General features: G+C 43.8%; 1 long non-coding RNA gene across 3 annotated transcripts in view; it reads right to left on the bottom strand.

Annotated features, from left to right (window-relative positions):
• LOC307181360 overlaps nucleotides 1-22,968 on the bottom strand; it is a 968,012-nt gene that overhangs the window by 73,646 nt on the left and 871,398 nt on the right. The window contains exon 10 of one of the 3 annotated variants that reach the window (XR_013826590.1): nucleotides 4,807-4,852. The exons of the other annotated variants lie outside the window; for them this stretch is intronic. This is a non-coding gene — a long non-coding RNA (uncharacterized lncRNA). Of the gene's footprint in view, nucleotides 1-4,806; nucleotides 4,853-22,968 lie in introns of those variants that run through there. 3 annotated transcript variants of the gene reach the window in all.

The raw sequence follows: 22,968 nt of genomic DNA, 5'->3' as shown, positions 1-22,968 counted from the left end.
ATGGATAAAGAAGTTGTGATATTTACTTACAAAGCAATATCACTCAGCAATGAAATCTATGTCATCAGGCCCTTAGCATCACAATGAGAGAATTCAGGTATGATGATTCTAACTGAAATAAGTCACAAAGAAAAAGAAACATCATAAGATATCAGTAATACACGGAATGTAAACTTGGCTACACAGGAACTGAATTACAGAACAGAACAGGGTCTCAAATTTAGAAAACCAACTTATGCTTGCTTAAGGGGAAAGGTGAGTTGGGGTGCTGCATAAAACCAGAGATTGAAATGAGCACAGATAAAGTTCCTTAAGTCAAATATGGAATAGACAAGAGCTACTCCTTGCTCAACGAAATGGACTCAACACCGCATATTAAACGCCTAAGAATGTACCTGACTAGTAAGTATCGTAAAACCTATGGATTGCTATGTCTCCAAAAGAGAATCAAGCATGTGTACAGGGGCATAAACGCAGCAGTGATAGGATTGCAGAGGTTTGGTGAGCAAATGAAGACCCTTTGAAGTCATATTGCATGGTACCCATTCCACGGGTTTCAACTACCCAGGTTTAAGGTATGATTCCTTCAGCTAAAACATGCATGTGGAACCTAGAGTATGATCAACCATGTGATCGGGAGACGTGTTCAAATATGTCTCAGTTTTCCTCCCCTGGTACTCGGGTGCAACATTCCAGACGCTTTACTAACACTCTCCCCCACTTGGAGAGTCAGTCCCTTTAACCTCCTGTTTGGCCCAGTTTGCAATTTCTGCGGAAGATGAACAGGAATAGCGAGAACCAATGAGAGGCTAGCTGGAGGTGTCTGGACGGGCAAATTTAACTCTCATTTCCCACCAGGAAGAGGAATTAACCAAAGGCTCAGCATGCCGGGCCGGAACCAGATTAGGGCCTGAAGCCATCCTGCGGTGTTGCGGCCAGGTCACAAGAAAGCGAGTTGAAGAAAGGAGCTCAGGGGCACTGTAATTCACAAACCTGCAGAGTTATAAATGAGAGCTATCGTCCAAAAATAGACTGAAGTAAGGCTGCCAAGAGGACTTGAAAGCGGGGCAGAATTGCAGGAAACCGATTTCAGGAGGTAGACTGGAATTGCATTGAAAGCATAGGAAAAGAGGCAGAACGTCCACAATGATGCACTTGGCCAAAAAGGGCGTATGCGTTTTTTCCTGAATATATTCAGGAAAAAACGCATACGCCATTTTTGGCCAACCAAGCAAGCTTGCAAAGGAAATCTGCACTACAATGAAGTCTCACTTCCCCCCGGTCAAAAGGGCCATCTGAAAAAAGTGTAAAATCCAGAAAGGCAGGACAGGCCATGGAGAACTGGGAGCCTTGTTATGCTGATGGGTGGGATGTAAATTGCCAACAACCACTCGGGAGAAGTGTATGGTGTTTCCTGAAACATCTAAAAAACAAAGCAACAGAACCTAGGGCACTTCCACTTATGGTCCTATAGCTTAGGGAAATTAAAATCAAAAAGACACAGCCACCCCAAAGTTTGGAACGGCTCTGTTTACAAGAACCTCGTTTACAGTACAAGTTCAACATCGCAGAAAGTGAAAAATGGATAAAGAAGTTGTGGTATTTACTTACAAAGCAATATCACTCAGCAATGAAATCTGTGTCATCAGGCCCTTAGCAGCACAGTGAGTGGATTCAGGTATGATGATTCTAACTGAAATAAGTCACACAGAAAAAGAAACATCATAAGATATCAGTAATACACGGAATGTAAACTTGGCTACACAGGAACTGAATTACAGAACAGAACAGGGTCTCAAATTTAGAAAACCAACTTATGCTTGCTTAAGGGTAAAGGTGAGTTGGGGTGCTGCATAAAACCAGAGATTGAAATGAGCACAGATAAAGTTCCTTAAGCCAAATATGGAATAGACAAGAGCTACTCCTTGCTCAACGAAATGGACTCAACACCCCATATTAAACGCCTAAGAATGTTCCTGACTAGTAAATATCTTAAAACCTATGGATTGCTATGTCTCCGAAAGAGAATCAAGCATGTGTACAGGGGCATAAACGCAGCAGTGATAGGATTGGAGAGGTTCGGTGAGCAAATGAAGACCCTTTGAAGTCATATTGCATGGTACCCATTCCACGGGTTTCAACTACCCAGGTTTAAGGTATTCTTCCTTCAGCTAAAACATGCATGTGGAACCTAGAGTATGATCAACCATGTGATCGGGAGACGTGTTCAAATATGTCTCAGTTTTCCTCCCCTGGTACTCGGGTGCAACATTCCAGACGCTTTACTAACACTCTCCCCCACTTGGAGAGTCAGTCCCTTTAACCTCCTGTTTGGCCCAGTTTGCAATTTCTGCGGAAGATGAACAGGAATAGCGAGAACCAATGAGAAGCTAGCTGGAGGTGTCTGGACGGGCAAATTTAACTCTCATTTCCCACCAGGAAGAGGAATTAACCAAAGGCTCAGCATGCCGGGCCGGAAACAGATTAGGGCCTGAAGCCATCCTGCGGTGTTGCGGCCAGGTCACAAGAAAGCGAGTTGAAGAAAGGAGCTCAGGGGCACTGTAATTCACAAACCTGCAGAGTTATAAATGACAGCTATCGTCCAAAAATACACTGAAGTAAGGCTGCCAAGAGGACTTGAAAGCGGGGCAGAATTGCAGGAAACCGATTTCAGGAGGTAGACTGGAATTGCATTGAAAGCATAGGAAAAGAGGCAGAACGTCCACAATGATGCACTTGGCCAAAAAGGGCGTATGCGTTTTTTCCTGAATATATTCAGGAAAAAACGCATACGCCCTTTTTGGCCAACCAAGCAAGCTTGCAAAGGAAATCTGCACTACAATGAAGTCTCACTTCCCCCCGGTCAAAAGGGCCATCTGAAAAAAGTGTAAAATCCAGAAAGGCAGGACAGGCCATGGAGAACTGGGAGCCTTGTTATGCTGATGGGCGGGATGTAAATTGCCAACAACCACTCGGGAGAAGTGTATGGTGTTTCCTGAAACATCTAAAAAACAAAGCAACAGAACCTAGGGCACTTCCACTTATGGTCCTATAGCTTAGGGAAATTAAAATCAAAAAGACACAGCCACCCCAAAGTTTGGAACGGCTCTGTTTACAAGAACCTCGTTTACAGTACAAGTTCAACATCGCAGAAAGTGAAAAATGGATAAAGAAGTTGTGGTATTTACTTACAAAGCAATATCACTCAGCAATGAAATCTGTGTCATCAGGCCCTTAGCAGCACAATGAGTGGATTCAGGTATGATGATTCTAACTGAAATAAGTCACACAGAAAAAGAAACATCATAAGATATCAGTAATACACGGAATGTAAACTTGGCTACACAGGAACTGAATTACAGAACAGAACAGGGTCTCAAATTTAGAAAACCAACTTATTCTTGCTTAAGGGTAAAGGTGAGTTGGGGTGCTGCATAAAACCAGAGATTGAAATGAGCACAGATAAAGTTCCTTAAGCCAAATATGGAATAGACAAGAGCTACTCCTTGCTCAACGAAATGGACTCAACACCCCATATTAAACGCCTAAGAATGTTCCTGACTAGTAAGTATCTTAAAACCTATGGATTGCTATGTCTCCGAAAGAGAATCAAGCATGTGTACAGGGGCATAAACGCAGCAGTGATAGGATTGGAGAGGTTCGGTGAGCAAATGAAGACCCTTTGAAGTCATATTGCATGGTACCCATTCCACGGGTTTAAACTACCCAGGTTTAAGGTATTCTTCCTTCAGCTAAAACATGCATGTGGAACCTAGAGTATGATCAACCATGTGATCGGGAGACGTGTTCAAATATGTCTCAGTTTTCCTCCCCTGGTACTCGGGTGCAACATTCCAGACGCTTTACTAACACTCTCCCGACCTGGAGAGTCAGTCCCTTTAACCTCCTGTTTGGCCCAGTTTGCAATTTCTGCGGAAGATGAACAGGAATAGCGAGAACCAATGAGAGACTAGCTGGAGGTGTCTGGACGGGCAAATTTAACTCTCATTTCCCACCAGGAAGAGGAATTAACCAAAGGCTCAGCGTGCCGTGCCGGAACCAGATTAGGGCCTGAAGCCATCCTGCGGTGTTGCGGCCAGGTCACAAGAAAGCGAGTTGAAGAAAGGAGCTCAGGGGCACTGTAATTCACAAACCTGCAGAGTTATAAATGACAGCTATCGTCCAAAAATAGACTGAAGTAAGGCTGCCAAGAGGACTTGAAAGCGGGGTAGAATTGCAGGAAACCGATTTCAGGAGGTAGACTGGAATTGCACTGAAAGCATAGGAAAAGAGGCAGAACGTCCACAATGATGCACTTGGCCAAAAAGGGCGTATGCGTTTTTTCCTGAATATATTCAGGAAAAAACGCATACGCCCTTTTTGGCCAACCAAGCAAGCTTGCAAAGGAAATCTGCACTACAATGAAGTCTCACTTCCCCCCGGTCAAAAGGGCCATCTGAAAAAAGTGTAAAATCCAGAAAGGCAACAGGCCATGGAGAACTGGGAGCCTTGTTATGCTGATGGGTGGGATGTAAATTGCCAACAGACACTTGGGAGAAGTGTATGGTGTTTCCTGAAACATCTAAAAAACAAAGCAACAGAGCCTAGGGCACTTCTACTTATGGTCCTATAGCTTAGGGAAATTAAAATAAAAAAGACACAGCCACCCCAAAGTTTGGAACGGCTCTGTTTACAAGAACCTCGTTTACAGTACAAGTTCAACATCGCAGAAAGTGAAAAATGGATAAAGAACTTTTGGTACTTACGTACAATGCAGTATCACTCAGCAATGAAATCTATGTCATCAGGCCCGTAGCAGCATAATGAGTAGATTCAGGTACGATGATTCTAACTGAAATAAGTCACACAGAAATAGAAACATCATAAGATATCACTAATACACGGAATGGAAACTTGGCTACACAGGAACTGAATTACAGAACAGAACAGGGTCACAAATTTAGAAAACCAACTTATGCTTGCTTAAGGGGAAAGGTGAGTTGGGGTGCTGCATAAAACCAGAGATTGAAATGAGCACAGATAAAGTTCCTTAAGCCAAATATGGAATAGACAAGAGCTACTCCTTGCTCAACGAAATGGACTCAACACCGCATATTAAACGCCTAAGAATGTACCTGACTAGTAAGTATCGTAAAACCTATGGATTGCTATGTCTCCGAAAGAGAATCAAGCATGTGTACAGGGGCATAAACGCAGCAGTGATAGGATTGGAGAGGTTCGGTGAGCAAATGAAGACCCTTTGAAGTCATATTGCATGGTACCCATTCCACGGGTTTCAACTACCCAGGTTTTAGGTATTCTTCCTTCAGCTAAAATATGCATGTGGAACCCAGAGTATGATCAACCATGTGATCGGGAGACGTGTTCAAATATGTCTCAGTTTTCCTCCCCTGGTACTCGGGTGCAACATTCCAGACGCTTTACTAACACTCTCCCCACTTGGAGAGTCAGCGCCTTTAACCTCCTGTTTGGCCCAGTTTGCAATTTCTGCGGAAGATGAACAGGAATAGCGAGAACCAATGAGAGGCTAGCTGGAGGTGTCTGGACGGGCAAATTTAACTCTCATTTCCCACCAGGAAGAGGAAATAACCAAAGGCTCAGCGTGCCGTACCGGAACCAGATTAGGGCCTGAAGCCATCCTGCAGTGTTGCGGCCAGGTCACAAGAAAGCGAGTTGAAGAAAGGAGCTCAGGGGCACTGTAATTCACAAACCTGCAGAGTTATAAATGACAGCTATCGTCCAAAAATAGACTGAAGTAAGGCTGCCAAGAGGACTTGAATGCGGGGCAGAATTGCAGGAAACCGATTTCAGGAGGTAGACTGGAATTGCATTGAAAGCATAGGAAAAGAGGCAGAACGTCCACAATGATGCACTTGGCCAAAAAGGGCGTATGCGTTTTTTTCTGAATATATTCAGGAAAAAACGCATACGCCCTTTTTGGCCAACCAAGCAAGCTTGCAAAGGAAATCTGCACTACAATGAAGTCTCACTTCCCCCCGGTCAAAAGGGCCATCTGAAAAAAGTGTAAAATCCAGAAAGGCAGGACAGGCCATGGAGAACTGGGAGCCTTGTTATGCTGATGGGCGGGATGTAAATTGCCAACAGACACTCCAGAGAAGTGTATGGTGTTTCCTGAAACATCTAAAAAACAAAGCAACAGAGCCTAGGGCACTGCCACTTATGGTCCTATAGCTTAGGGAAATTAAAATCAAAAAGACACAGCCACCCCAAAGTTTGGGACACCTCTGTTTACAAGAACCTCGTTTACAGTACAAGTTCAACATCGCAGAAAGTGAAAAATGGATAAAGAAGTTGTGATATTTACTTACAAAGCAATATCACTCAGCAATGAAATCTATGTCATCAGGCCCTTAGCATCACAATGAGAGAATTCAGGTATGATGATTCTAACTGAAATAAGTCACAAAGAAAAAGAAACATCATAAGATATCAGTAATACACGGAATGTAAACTTGGCTACACAGGAACTGAATTACAGAACAGAACAGGGTCTCAAATTTAGAAAAACAACTTATGCTTGCTTAAGGGGAAAGGTGAGTTGGGGTGCTGCATAAAACCAGAGATTGAAATGAGCACAGATAAAGTTCCTTAAGTCAAATATGGAATAGACAAGAGCTACTCCTTGCTCAACGAAATGGACTCAACACCGCATATTAAACGCCTAAGAATGTACCTGACTAGTAAGTATCGTAAAACCTATGGATTGCTATGTCTCCGAAAGAGAATCAAGCATGTGTACAGGGGCATAAACGCAGCAGTGATAGGATTGCAGAGGTTCGGTGAGCAAATGAAGACCCTTTGAAGTCATATTGCATGGTACCCATTCCACGGGTTTCAACTACCCAGGCTTAAGGTATGATTCCTTCAGCTAAAACATGCATGTGGAACCTAGAGTATGATCAACCATGTGATCGGGAGACGTGTTCAAATATGTCTCAGTTTTCCTCCCCTGGTACTCGGGTGCAACATTCCAGACGCTTTACTAACACTCTCCCCCACTTGGAGAGTCAGTCCCTTTAACCTCCTGTTTGGCCCAGTTTGCAATCCTTGCGGAAGATGAACAGGAATAGCGAGAACCAATGAGAGGCTAGCTGGAGGTGTCTGGACGGGCAAATTTAACTCTCATTTCCCACCAGGAAGAGGAATTAACCAAAGGCTCAGCATGCCGGGCCGGAACCAGATTAGGGCCTGAAGCCATCCTGCGGTGTTGCGGCCAGGTCACAAGAAAGCGAGTTGAAGAAAGGAGCTCAGGGGCACTGTAATTCACAAACCTGCAGAGTTATAAATGACAGCTATCGTCCAAAAATAGACTGAAGTAAGGCTGCCAAGAGGACTTGAAAGCGGGGCAGAATTGCAGGAAACCGATTTCAGGAGGTAGACTGGAATTGCATTGAAAGCATAGGAAAAGAGGCAGAACGTCCACAATGATGCACTTGGCCAAAAAGGGCGTATGCGTTTTTTCCTGAATATATTCAGGAAAAAACGCATACGCCATTTTTGGCCAACCAAGCAAGCTTGCAAAGGAAATCTGCACTACAATGAAGTCTCACTTCCCCCCGGTCAAAAGGGCCATCTGAAAAAAGTGTAAAATCCAGAAAGGCAGGACAGGCCATGGAGAACTGGGAGCCTTGTTATGCTGATGGGTGGGATGTAAATTGCCAACAACCACTCGGGAGAAGTGTATGGTGTTTCCTGAAACATCTAAAAAACAAAGCAACAGAACCTAGGGCACTTCCACTTATGGTCCTATAGCTTAGGGAAATTAAAATCAAAAAGACACAGCCACCCCAAAGTTTGGAACGGCTCTGTTTACAAGAACCTCGTTTACAGTACAAGTTCAACATCGCAGAAAGTGAAAAATGGATAAAGAAGTTGTGGTATTTACTTACAAAGCAATATCACTCAGCAATGAAATCTGTGTCATCAGGCCCTTAGCAGCACAGTGAGTGGATTCAGGTATGATGATTCTAACTGAAATAAGTCACACAGAAAAAGAAACATCATAAGATATCAGTAATACACGGAATGTAAACTTGGCTACACAGGAACTGAATTACAGAACAGAACAGGGTCTCAAATTTAGAAAACCAACTTATGCTTGCTTAAGGGTAAAGGTGAGTTGGGGTGCTGCATAAAACCAGAGATTGAAATGAGCACAGATAAAGTTCCTTAAGCCAAATATGGAATAGACAAGAGCTACTCCTTGCTCAACGAAATGGACTCAACACCGCATATTAAACGCCTAGGAATGTACCTGACTAGTAAGTATCGTAAAACCTATGGATTGCTATGTCTCCGAAAGAGAATCAAGCATGTGTACAGGGGCATAAACGCAGCAGTGATAGGATTGGAGAGGTTCGGTGAGCAAATGAAGACCCTTTGAAGTCATATTGCATGGTACCCATTCCACGGGTTTCAACTACCCAGGTTTAAGGTATTCTTCCTTCAGCTAAAACATGCATGTGGAACCTAGAGTATGATCAACCATGTGATCGGGAGACGTGTTCAAATATGTCTCAGTTTTCCTCCCCTGGTACTCGGGTGCAACATTCCAGACGCTTTACTAACACTCTCCCGACCTGGAGAGTCAGTCCCTTTAACCTCCTGTTTGGCCCAGTTTGCAATTTCTGCGGAAGATGAACAGGAATAGCGAGAACCAATGAGAGACTAGCTGGAGGTGTCTGGACAGGCAAATTTAACTCTCATTTCCCACCAGGAAGAGGAATTAACCAAAGGCTCAGCGTGCCGTGCCGGAACCAGATTAGGGCCTGAAGCCATCCTGCGGTGTTGCGGCCAGGTCACAAGAAAGCGAGTTGAAGAAAGGAGCTCAGGGGCACTGTAATTCACAAACCTGCAGAGTTATAAATGACAGCTATCGTCCAAAAATAGACTGAAGTAAGGCTGCCAAGAGGACTTGAAAGCGGGGTAGAATTGCAGGAAACCGATTTCAGGAGGTAGACTGGAATTGCACTGAAAGCATAGGAAAAGAGGCAGAACGTCCACAATGATGCAATTGGCCAAAAAGGGTGTATGCGTTTTTTCCTGAATATATTCAGGAAAAAACGCATACGCCCTTTTTGGCCAACCAAGCAAGCTTGCAAAGGAAATCTGCACTACAATGAAGTCTCACTTCCCCCTGGTCAAAAGGGCCATCTGAAAAAAGTGTAAAATCCAGAAAGGCAACAGGCCATTGAGAACTGGGAGCCTTGTTATGCTGATGGGTGGGATGTAAATTGCCAACAGACACTTGGGAGAAGTGTATGGTGTTTCCTGAAACATCTAAAAAACAAAGCAACAGAGGCTAGGGCACTTCTACTTATGGTCCTATAGCTTAGGGAAATTAAAATCAAAAAGACACAGCCACCCCAAAGTTTGGAACGGCTCTGTTTACAAGAACCTCGTTTACAGTACAAGTTCAACATCGCAGAAAGTGAAAAATGGATAAAGAACTTGTGGTACTTACGTACAATGCAGTATCACTCAGCAATGAAATCTATGTCATCAGGCCCGTAGCAGTATAATGAGTAGATTCAGGTACGATGATTCTAACTGAAATAAGTCACACAGAAATAGAAACATCATAAGATATCACTAATACACGGAATGGAAACTTGGCTACACAGGAACTGAATTACAGAACAGAACAGGGTCACAAATTTAGAAAACCAACTTATGCTTGCTTAAGGGGAAAGGTGAGTTGGGGTGCTGCATAAAACCAGAGATTGAAATGAGCACAGATAAAGTTCCTTAAGCCAAATATGGAATAGACAAGAGCTACTCCTTGCTCAACGAAATGGACTCAACACCGCATATTAAACGCCTAAGAATGTACCTGACTAGTAAGTATCGTAAAACCTATGGATTGCTATGTCTCCGAAAGAGAATCAAGCATGTGTACAGGGGCATAAACGCAGCAGTGATAGGATTGGAGAGGTTCGGTGAGCAAATGAAGACCCTTTGAAGTCATATTGCATGGTACCCATTCCACGGGTTTCAACTACCCAGGTTTTAGGTATTCTTCCTTCAGCTAAAATATGCATGTGGAACCCAGAGTATGATCAACCATGTGATCGGGAGACGTGTTCAAATATGTCTCAGTTTTCCTCCCCTGGTACTCGGGTGCAACATTCCAGACGCTTTACTAACACTCTCCCCACTTGGAGAGTCAGCGCTTTTAAACTCCTGTTTGGCCCAGTTTGCAATTTCTGCGGAAGATGAACAGGAATAGCGAGAACCAATGAGAGGCTAGCTGGAGGTGTCTGGACGGGCAAATTTAACTCTCATTTCCCACCAGGAAGAGGAAATAACCAAAGGCTCAGCGTGACGTACCGGAACCAGATTAGGGCCTGAAGCCATCCTGCGGTGTTGCGGCCAGGTCACAAGAAAGCGAGTTGAAGAAAGGAGCTCAGGGGCACTGTAATTCACAAACCTGCAGAGTTATAAATGACAGCTATCGTCCAAAAATAGACTGAAGTAAGGCTGCCAAGAGGATTTGAATGCGGGGCAGAATTGCAGGAAACCGATTTCAGGAGGTAGACTGGAATTGCATTGAAAGCATAGGAAAAGAGGCAGAACGTCCACAATGATGCACTTGGCCAAAAAGGGCGTATGCGTTTTTTCCTGAATATATTCAGGAAAAAACGCATACGCCCTTTTTGGCCAACCAAGCAAGCTTGCAAAGGAAATCTGCACTACAATGAAGTCTCACTTCCCCCCGGTCAAAAGGGCCATCTGAAAAAAGTGTAAAATCCAGAAAGGCAACAGGCCATTGAGAACTGGGAGCCTTGTTATGCTGATGGGTGGGATGTAAATTGCCAACAGACACTTGGGAGAAGTGTATGGTGTTTCCTGAAACATCTAAAAAACAAAGCAACAGAGCCTAGGGCACTTCTACTTATGGTCCTATAGCTTAGGGAAATTAAAATCAAAAAGACACAGCCACCCCAAAGTTTGGAACGGCTCTGTTTACAAGAACCTCGTTTACAGTACAAGTTCAACATCGCAGAAAGTGAAAAATGGATAAAGAAGTTGTGGTATTTACTTACAAAGCAATATCACTCAGCAATGAAATCTGTGTCATCATGTCCTTAGCAGCACAATGAGTGGATTCAGGTATGATGATTCTAACTGAAGTAAGTCACACAGAAAAAGAAACATCATAAGATATCAGTAATACACGGAATGTAAACTTGGCTACACAGGAACAGAATTACAGAACAGAACAGGGTCTCAAATTTAGAAAACCAACTTATGCTTGCTTAAGTGTAAAAGTGAGTTGGGGTGCTGCATAAAACCAGAGATTGAAATGAGCACAGATAAAGTTCCTTAAGCCAAATATGGAATAGACAAGAGCTACTCCTTGCTCAACGAAATGGTCTCAACACCCCATATTAAACGCCTAAGAATGTACCTGACTAGTAAGTATCTTAAAACCTATGGATTGCTATGTCTCCGAAAGAGAATCAAGCATGTGTACAGGGGCATAAACGCAGCAGTGATAGGATTGGAGAGGTTCGGTGAGCAAATGAAGACCCTTTGAAGTCATATTGCATGGTACCCATTACATGGGTCTTAACTCTCCAGGTTTAAGGTATTCTTCCTTCAGCTAAAACATGCATGTGGAACCTAGAGTATGATCAACCATGTGATCGGGAGACGTGTTCAAATATGTCTCAGTTTTCCTCCCCTGGTACTCGGGTGCAACATTCCAGACGCTTTACTAACACTCTCCCCCACTTGGAGAGTCAGTCCCTTTAACCTCCTGTTTGGCCCAGTTTGCAATTTCTGCGGAAGATGAACAGGAATAGCGAGAACCAATGAGAGGCTAGCTGGAGGTGTCTGGACGGGCAAATTTAACTCTCATTTCCCACCAGGAAGAGGAATTAACCAAAGGCTCAGCATGCCGGGCCGGAACCAGATTAGGGCCTGAAGCGATCCTGTGGTGTTGCGGCCAGGTCACAAGAAAGCGAGTTGAAGAAAGGAGCTCAGGGGCACTGTAATTCACAAACCTGCAGAGTTATAAATGACAGCTATCGTCCAAAAATACACTGAAGTAAGGCTGCCAAGAGGACTTGAAAGCGGGGCACAATTGCAGGAAACCGATTTCAGGAGGTAGACTGGAATTGCATTGAAAGCATAGGAAAAGAGGCAGAACGTCCACAATGATGCACTTGGCCAAAAAGGGCGTATGCGTTTTTTCCTGCATATATTCAGGAAAAAACGCATACGCCCTTTTTGGCCAAGCAAGCAAACTTGCAAAGGAAATCTGCACTACAATGAAGTCTCACTTCCCCCCGGTCAAAAGGGCCATCTGAAAAAAGTGTAAAATCCAGAAACGCAGGACAGGCCATGGAGAACTGGGAGCCTTGTTATGCTGATGGGCGGGATGTAAATTGCCAACAACCACTCGGGAGAAGTGTATGGTGTTTCCTGAAACATCTAAAAAACAAAACAACAGAACCTAGGGCACTTCCACTTATGGTCCTATAGCTTAGGGAAATTAAAATCAAAAAGACACAGCCACCCCAAAGTTTGGAACGGCTCTGTTTACAAGAACCTCGTTTACAGTACAAGTTCAACATCGCAGAAAGTGAAAAATGGATAAAGAAGTTGTGGTATTTACTTACAAAGCAATATCACTCAGCAATGAAATCTGTGTCATCAGGCCCTTAGCAGCACAATGAGTGGATTCAGGTATGATGATTCTAACTGAAATAAGTCACACAGAAAAAGAAACATCATAAGATATCAGTAATACACGGAATGTAAACTTGGCTACACAGGAACTGAATTCCAAAACAGAACAGGTTCTCAAATTTAGAAAACCAACATATGCTTGCTTAAGGGGAAAGGTGAGTTGGGGTGCTGCATAAAACCAGAGATTGAAATGAGCACAGATAAAGTTCCTTAAGCCAAATATGGAATAGACAAGAGCTACTCCTTGCTCAACGAAATGGACTCAACACCGCATATTAAACGCCTAAGAATGTACCTGACTAGTAAGTATCGTAAAACCTATGGATTGCTATGTCTCCGAAAGAGAATCAAGCATGTGTACAGGGACATAAACGCAGCAGTGATAGGATTGGAGAGGTTCGGTGAGCAAATGAAGACCCTTTGAAGTCATATTGCATGGTACCCATTACACGGGTTTCAACTACCCAGGTTTTAGGTATTCTTCCTTCAGCTAAAATATGCATGTGGAACCCAGAGTATGATCAACCATGTGATCGGGAGACGTGTTCAAATATGTCTCAGTTTTCCTCCCCTGGTACTCGGGTGCAACATTCCAGACGCTTTACTAACACTCTCCCCACTTGGAGAGTCAGCGCCTTTAACCTCCTGTTTGGCCCAGTTTGCAATTTCTGCGGAAGATGAACAGGAATAGCGAGAACCAATGAGAGGCTAGCTGGAGGATTTTGGACGGGCAAATTTAACTCTCATTTCCCACCAGGAAGAGGAATTAACCAAAGGCTCAGCATGCCGGGCCGGAACCAGATTAGGGCCTGAAGCCATCCTGCGGTGTTGCGGCCAGGTCACAAGAAAGCGAGTTGAAGAAAGGAGCTCAGGGGCACTGTAATTCACAAACCTGCAGAGTTATAAATGACAGCTATCGTCCAAAAATAGACTGAAGTAAGGCTGCCAAGAGGACTTGAAAGCGGGGCAGAATTGCAGGAAACCGATTTCAGGAGGTAGACTGGAATTGCATTGAAAGCATAGGAAAAGAGGCAGAACGTCCACAATGATGCACTTGGCCAAAAAGGGCGTATGCGTTTTTTCCTGAATATATTCAGGAAAAAACGCATACGCCCTTTTTGGCCAACCAAGCAAGCTTGCAAAGGAAATCTGCACTACAATGAAGTCTCACTTCCCCCCGGTCAAAAGGGCCATCTGAAAAAAGTGTAAAATCCAGAAAGGCAACAGGCCATTGAGAACTGGGAGCCTTGTTATGCTGATGGGCGGGATGTAAATTGCCAACAGACACTTGGGAGAAGTGTATGGTGTTTCCTGAAACATTTAAAAAACAAATCAACAGAGCCTAGGGCACTTCCACTTATGGTCCTATAGCTTAGGGAAATTAAAATCAAAAAGACACAGCCACCCCAAAGTTTGGAACGGCTCTGTTTACAAGAACCTCATTTACAGTACAAGTTCAACATCGCAGAAAGTGAAAAATGGATAAAGAAGTTGTGGTATTCACTTACAAAGCAATATCACTCAGCAATGAAATCTATGTCATCAGGTCCATAGCAGCACAATGAGTGGATTCAGGTATGATGATTCTAACTGAAATAAGTCACACAGAAAAAGAAACATCATAAGATATCAGTAATACACGGAATGGAAACTTGGCTACACAGGAACTGAATTACAGAACAGAACAGGGTCTCAAATTTAGAAAAACAACTTATGCTTGCTTAAGGGTAAAGGTGAGTTGGGGTGCTGCATAAAACCAGAGATTGAAATGAGCACAGATAAAGTTCCTTAAGCCAAATATGGAATAGACAAGAGCTACTCCTTGCTCAACGAAATGGACTCAACACCGCATATTAAACGCCTAGGAATGTACCTGACTAGTAAGTATCGTAAAACCTATGGATTGCTATGTCTCCAAAAGAGAATCAAGCATGTGTACAGGGGCATAAACGCAGCAGTGATAGGATTGGAGAGGTTCGGTGAGCAAATGAAGACCCTTTGAAGTCATATTGCATGGTACCCATTCCACGGGTTTCAACTACCCAGGTTTAAGGTATTCTTCCTTCAGCTAAAACATGCATGTGGAACCTAGAGTATGATCAACCATGTGATCGGGAGACGTGTTCAAATATGTCTCAGTTTTCCTCCCCTGGTACTCGGGTGCAACATTCCAGACGCTTTACTAACACTCTCCCCACTTGGAGAGTCAGTCCCTTTAACCTCCTGTTTGGCCCAGTTTGCAATTTCTGCAGAAGATGAACAGGAATAGCGAGAACCAATGAGAGGCTAGCTGGAGGTGTCTGGACGGGCAAATTTAACTCTCATTTCCCACCAGGAAGAGGAATTAACCAAAGGCTCAGCATGCCGGGCTGGAACCAGATTAGGGCCTGAAGCCATCCTGCGGTGTTGCGGCCAGGTCACAAGAAAGCGAGTTGAAGAAAGGAGCTCAGGGGCACTGTAATTCACAAACCTGCAGAGTTATAAATGACAGCTATCGTCCAAAAATAGACTGAAGTGAGGCTGCCAAGAGGACTTGAAAGCGGGGCAGAATTGCAGGAAACCGATTTCAGGAGGTAGACTGGAATTGCATTGAAAGCATAGGAAAAGAGGCAGAACGTCCACAATGATGCACTTGGCCAAAAAGGGCGTATGCGTTTTTTCCTGAATATATTCAGGAAAAAACGCATACGCCCTTTTTGGCCAACCAAGCAAGCTTGCAAAGGAAATCTGCACTACAATGAAGTCTCACTTCCCCCCGGTCAAAAGGGCCATCTGAAAAAAGTGTAAAATCCAGAAAGGCAGGACAGGCCATGGAGAACTGGGAGCCTTGTTATGCTGATGGGCGGGATGTAAATTGCCAACAACCACTCGGGAGAAGTGTATGGTGTTTCCTGAAACATCTAAAAAACAAAGCAACAGAACCTAGGGCACTTCCACTAATGGTCCTATAGCTTAGGGAAATTAAAATCAAAAAGACACAGCCACCCCAAAGTTTGGAACGGCTCTGTTTACAAGAACCTCGTTTACAGTACAAGTTCAACATCGCAGAAAGTGAAAAATGGATAAAGAAGTTGTGGTATTTACTTACAAAGCAATATCACTCAGCAATGAAATCTGTGTCATCAGGCCCTTAGCAGCACAATGAGTGGATTCAGGTATGATGATTCTAACTGAAGTAAGTCACACAGAAATAGAAACATCATAAGATATCAGTAATACACGGAATGTAAACTTGGCTACACAGGAACTGAATTACAGAACAGAACAGGGTCTCAAATTTAGAAAACCAACTTATGCTTGCTTAAGGGTAAAGGTGAGTTGGGGTGCTGCATAAAACCAGAGATTGAAATGAGCACAGATAAAGTTCCTTAAGTCAAATATGGAATAGACAAGAGCTACTCCTTGCTCAACGAAATGGACTCAACACCGCATATTAAACGCCTAAGAATGTACCTGACTAGTAAGTATCTTAAAACCTATGGATTGCTATGTCTCCGAAAGAGAATCAAGCATGTGTACAGGGGCATAAACGCAGCAGTGATAGGATTGGAGAGGTTCGGTGAGCAAATGAAGACCCTTTGAAGTCATATTGCATGGTACCCATTACACGGGTCTTAACTCTCCAGGTTTAAGGTATTCTTCCTTCAGCTAAAACATGCATGTGGAACCTAAGTATGATCAACCATGTGAACGGGAGACGTGTTCAAATATGTCTCAGTTTTCCTTCCCTGGTACTCGGGTGCAACATTCCAGACGCTTTACTAACACTCTCCCCACTTGGAGAGTCAGCGCCTTTAACCGCCTGTTTGGCCCAGTTTGCAATTTCTGCGGAAGATGAACAGGAATAGCGAGAACCAATGAGAGACTAGCTGGAGGTGTCTGGACGGGCAAATTTAACTCTCATTTCCCACCAGGAAGAGGAATTAACCAAAGGCTCAGCGTGCCGTGCCGGAACCAGATTAGGACCTGAAGCCATCCTGCGGTGTTGCGACCAGGTCACAAGAAAGCAAGTTGAAGAAAGGAGCTCAGGGGCACTGTAATTCACAAACCTGCAGAGTTATAAATGACAGCTATCATCCAAAAATAGACTGAAGTAAGGCTGCCAAGAGGACTTGAAAGCGGGGCAGAATTGCAGGAAACCGATTTCAGGAGGTAGACTGGAATTGCATTGAAAGCATAGGAAAAGAGGCAGAACGTCCACAATGATGCACTTGGCCAAAAAGGGCGTATGCGTTTTTTCCTGAATATATTCAGGAAAAAACGCATACGCCCTTTTTGGCCAACCAAGCAAGCTTGCAAAGGAAATCTGCACTACAATGAAGTCTCACTTCCCCCCGGTCAAAAGGGCCATCTGAAAAAAGTGTAAAATCCAGAAAGGCAGGACAGGCCATGGAGAACTGGGAGCCTTGTTATGCTGATGGGCGGGATGTAAATTGCCAACAACCACTCGGGAGAAGTGTATGGTGTTTCCTGAAACATCTAAAAAACAAAGCAACAGAACCTAGGGCACTTCCACTTATGGTCCTATAGCTTAGGGAAATTAAAATCAAAAAGACACAGCCACCCCAAAGTTTGGAACGGCTCTGTTTACAAGAACCTCATTTACAGTACAAGTTCAACATCGCAGAAAGTGAAAAATGGATAAAGAAGTTGTGGTATTTACTTACAAAGCAATATCACTCAGCAATGAAATCTGTGTCATCAGGCCCTTAGCAGCACAGTGAGTGGATTCAGGTATGATGATTCTAACTGAAATAAGTCACACAGAAAAAGAAACATCATAAGATATCAGTAATACACGGAATGTAAACTTGGCTACACAGGAACTGAATTACAGAACAGAACAGGGTCTCAAATTTAGAAAACCAACTTATGCTTGCTTAAGGGTAAAGGTGAGTTGGGGTGCTGCATAAAACCAGAGATTGAAATGAGCACAGATAAAGTTCCTTAAGCCAAATATGGAATAGACAAGAGCTACTCCTTGCTCAACGAAATGGACTCAACACCGCATATTAAACGCCTAGGAATGTACCTGACTAGTAAGTATCGTAAAACCTATGGATTGCTATGTCTCCAAAAGAGAATCAAGCATGTGTACAGGGGCATAAACGCAGCAGTGATAGGATTGGAGAGGTTCGGTGAGCAAATGAAGACCCTTTGAAGTCATATTGCATGGTACCCATTCCACGGGTTTCAACTACCCAGGTTTAAGGTATTCTTCCTTCAGCTAAAACATGCATGTGGAACCTAGAGTATGATCAACCATGTGATCGGGAGACGTGTTCAAATATGTCTCAGTTTTCCTCCCCTGGTACTCGGGTGCAACATTCCAGACGCTTTACTAACACTCTCCCCACTTGGAGAGTCAGTCCCTTTAACCTCCTGTTTAGCCCAGTTTGCAATTTCTGCAGAAGATGAACAGGAATAGCGAGAACCAATGAGAGGCTAGCTGGAGGTGTCTGGACGGGCAAATTTAACTCTCATTTCCCACCAGGAAGAGGAATTAACCAAAGGCTCAGCATGCCGGGCCGGAACCAGATTAGGGCCTGAAGCCATCCTGCGGTGTTGCGGCCAGGTCACAAGAAAGCGAGTTGAAGAAAGGAGCTCAGGGGCACTGTAATTCACAAACCTGCAGAGTTATAAATGACAGCTATCGTCCAAAAATAGACTGAAGTGAGGCTGCCAAGAGGACTTGAAAGCGGGGCAGAATTGCAGGAAACCGATTTCAGGAGGTAGACTGGAATTGCATTGAAAGCATAGGAAAAGAGGCAGAACGTCCACAATGATGCACTTGGCCAAAAAGGGCGTATGCGTTTTTTCCTGAATATATTCAGGAAAAAACGCATACGCCCTTTTTGGCCAACCAAGCAAGCTTGCAAAGGAAATCTGCACTACAATGAAGTCTCACTTCCCCCCGGTCAAAAGGGCCATCTGAAAAAAGTGTAAAATCCAGAAAGGCAGGACAGGCCATGGAGAACTGGGAGCCTTGTTATGCTGATGGGCGGGATGTAAATTGCCAACAACCACTCGGGAGAAGTGTATGGTGTTTCCTGAAACATCTAAAAAACAAAGCAACAGAACCTAGGGCACTTCCACTAATGGTCCTATAGCTTAGGGAAATTAAAATCAAAAAGACACAGCCACCCCAAAGTTTGGAACGGCTCTGTTTACAAGAACCTCGTTTACAGTACAAGTTCAACATCGCAGAAAGTGAAAAATGGATAAAGAAGTTGTGGTATTTACTTACAAAGCAATATCACTCAGCAATGAAATCTGTGTCATCAGGCCCTTAGCAGCACAATGAGTGGATTCAGGTATGATGATTCTAACTGAAGTAAGTCACACAGAAATAGAAACATCATAAGATATCAGTAATACACGGAATGTAAACTTGGCTACACAGGAACTGAATTACAGAACAGAACAGGGTCTCAAATTTAGAAAACCAACTTATGCTTGCTTAAGGGTAAAGGTGAGTTGGGGTGCTGCATAAAACCAGAGATTGAAATGAGCACAGATAAAGTTCCTTAAGTCAAATATGGAATAGACAAGAGCTACTCCTTGCTCAACGAAATGGACTCAACACCGCATATTAAACGCCTAAGAATGTACCTGACTAGTAAGTATCTTAAAACCTATGGATTGCTATGTCTCCGAAAGAGAATCAAGCATGTGTACAGGGGCATAAACGCAGCAGTGATAGGATTGGAGAGGTTCGGTGAGCAAATGAAGACCCTTTGAAGTCATATTGCATGGTACCCATTACACGGGTCTTAACTCTCCAGGTTTAAGGTATTCTTCCTTCAGCTAAAACATGCATGTGGAACCTAAGTATGATCAACCATGTGAACGGGAGACGTGTTCAAATATGTCTCAGTTTTCCTTCCCTGGTACTCGGGTGCAACATTCCAGACGCTTTACTAACACTCTCCCCACTTGGAGAGTCAGCGCCTTTAACCGCCTGTTTGGCCCAGTTTGCAATTTCTGCGGAAGATGAACAGGAATAGCGAGAACCAATGAGAGACTAGCTGGAGGTGTCTGGACGGGCAAATTTAACTCTCATTTCCCACCAGGAAGAGGAATTAACCAAAGGCTCAGCGTGCCGTGCCGGAACCAGATTAGGACCTGAAGCCATCTTGCGGTGTTGCGGCCAGGTCACAAGAAAGCAAGTTGAAGAAAGGAGCTCAGGGGCCCTGTAATTCACAAACCTGCAGAGTTATAAATGACAGCTATCGTCCAAAAATAGACTGAAGTAAGGCTGCCAAGAGGACTTGAAAGCGGGGTAGAATTGCAGGAAACCGATTTCAGGAGGTAGACTGGAATTGCATTGAAAGCATAGGAAAAGAGGCAGAACGTCCACAATGATGCACTTGGCCAAAAAGGGCGTATGCGTTTTTTCCTGAATATATTCAGGAAAAAACGCATACGCCCTTTTTGGCCAACCAAGCAAGCTTGCAAAGGAAATCTGCACTACAATGAAGTCTCACTTCCCCCCGGTCAAAAGGGCCATCTGAAAAAAGTGTAAAATCCAGAAAGGCAGGACAGGCCATGGAGAACTGGGAGCCTTGTTATGCTGATGGGCGGGATGTATATTGCCAACAACCACTCCAGAGAAGTGTATGGTGTTTCCTGAAACATCTAAAAAACAAAGCAACAGAACCTAGGGCACTTCCACTTATGGTCCTATAGCTTAGGGAAATTAAAATCAAAAAGACACAGCCACCCCAAAGTTTGGAACGGCTCTGTTTACAAGAACCTCGTTTACAGTACAAGTTCAACATCGCAGAAAGTGAAAAATGGATAAAGAAGTTGTGGTATTTACTTACAAAGCAATATCACTCAGCAATGAAATCTGTGTCATCAGGCCCTTAGCAGCACAATGAGTGGATTCAGGTATGATGATTCTAACTGAAGTAAATCACACAGAAATAGAAACATCATAAGATATCAGTAATACACGGAATGTAAACTTGGCTACACAGGAACTGAATTACAGAACAGAACAGGGTCTCAAATTTAGAAAACCAACTTATGCTTGCTTAAGGGGAAAGGTGAGTTGGGGTGCTGCATAAAACCAGAGATTGAAATGAGCACAGATAAAGTTCCTTAAGTCAAATATGGAATAGACAAGAGCTACTCCTTGCTCAACGAAATGGACTCAACACCGCATATTAAACGCCTAAGAATGTACCTGACTAGTAAGTATCTTAAAACCTATGGATTGCTATGTCTCCGAAAGAGAATCAAGCATGTGTACAGGGGCATAAACGCAGCAGTGATAGGATTGGAGAGGTTCGGTGAGCAAATGAAGACCCTTTGAAGTCATATTGCATGGTACCCATTACACGGGTCTTAACTCTCCAGGTTTAAGGTATTCTTCCTTCAGCTAAAACATGCATGTGGAACCCAAGTATGATCAACCATGTGAATGGGAGACGTGTTCAAATATGTCTCAGTTTTCCTCCCCTGGTACTCGGGTGCAACATTCCAGACGCTTTACTAACACTCTCCCCACTTGGAGAGTCAGCGCCTTTAACCGCCTGTTTGGCCCAGTTTGCAATTTCTGCGGAAGATGAACAGGAATAGCGAGAACCAATGAGAGACTAGCTGGAGGTGTCTGGACGGGCAAATTTAACTCTCATTTCCCACCAGGAAGAGGAATTAACCAAAGGCTCAGCGTGCCGTGCCGGAACCAGATTAGGGCCTGAAGCCATCCTGCGGTGTTGCGGCCAGGTCACAAGAAAGCAAGTTGAAGAAAGGAGCTCAGGGGCACTGTAATTCACAAACCTGCAGAGTTATAAATGACAGCTATCGTCCAAAAATAGACTGAAGTAAGGCTGCCAAGAGGACTTGAAAGCGGGGCAGAATTGCAGGAAACCGATTTCAGGAGGTAGACTGGAATTGCATTGAAAGCATAGGAAAAGAGGCAGAACGTCCACAATGATGCACTTGGCCAAAAAGGGCGTATGCGTTTTTTCCTGAATATATTCAGGAAAAAACGCATACGACCTTTTTGGCCAACCAAGCAAGCTTGCAAAGGAAATCTGCACTACAATGAAGTCTCACTTCCCCCCGGTCAAAAGGGCCATCTGAAAAAAGTGTAAAATCCAGAAAGGCAGGACAGGCCATGGAGAACTGGGAGCCTTGTTATGCTGATGGGCGGGATGTATATTGCCAACAACCACTCCTGAGAAGTGTATGGTGTTTCCTGAAACATCTAAAAAACAAAGCAACAGAACCTAGGGCACTTCCACTTATGGTCCTATAGCTTAGGGAAATTAAAATCAAAAAGACACAGCCACCCCAAAGTTTGGAACGGCTCTGTTTACAAGAACCTCGTTTACAGTACAAGTTCAACATCGCAGAAAGTGAAAAATGGATAAAGAAGTTGTGGTATTTACTTACAAAGCAATATCACTCAGCAATGAAATCTGTGTCATCAGGCCCTTAGCAGCACAGTGAGTGGATTCAGGTATGATGATTCTAACTGAAATAAGTCACACAGAAAAAGAAACATCATAAGATATCAGTAATACACGGAATGTAAACTTGGCTACACAGGAACTGAATTACAGAACAGAACAGGGTCTCAAATTTAGAAAACCAACTTATGCTTGCTTAAGGGTAAAGGTGAGTTGCGGTGCTGCATGAAACCAGAGATTGAAATGAGCACAGATAAAGTTCCTTAAGCCAAATATGGAACAGACAAGAGCTACTCCTTGCTCAACGAAATGGACTCAACACCCCATATTAAACGCCTAAGAATGTACCTGACTAGTAAGTATCTTAAAACCTATGGATTGCTATGTCTCTGAAAGAGAATCAAGCATGTGTACAGGGGCATAAACGCAGCAGTGATAGGATTGGAGAGGTTCGGTGAGCAAATGAAGACCCTTTGAAGTCATATTGCATGGTACCAATTCCACGGGTTTCAACTCTCCAGGTTTAAGGTATTCTTCCTTCAGCTAAAACATGCATGTGGAACCCAAGTATGATCAACCATGTGAATGGGAGACGTGTTCAAATATGTCTCAGTTTTCCTCCCCTGGTACTCGGGTGCAACATTCCAGACGCTTTACTAACACTCTCCCCACTTGGAGAGTCAGCGCCTTTAACCGCCTGTTTGGCCCAGTTTGCAATTTCTGCGGAAGATGAACAGGAATAGCGAGAACCAATGAGAGACTAGCTGGAGGTGTCTGGACGGGCAAATTTAACTCTCATTTCCCACCA

The sequence above is a fragment of the Stenella coeruleoalba genome (assembly GCF_951394435.1).
Source record: "Stenella coeruleoalba genome assembly, contig: scaffold_118, whole genome shotgun sequence".
NCBI lineage: Eukaryota > Metazoa > Chordata > Mammalia > Artiodactyla > Delphinidae > Stenella > Stenella coeruleoalba.
Note: the sequence above shows the minus strand (reverse complement) of the source record. Positions and strands in the feature narration are given on the sequence as shown.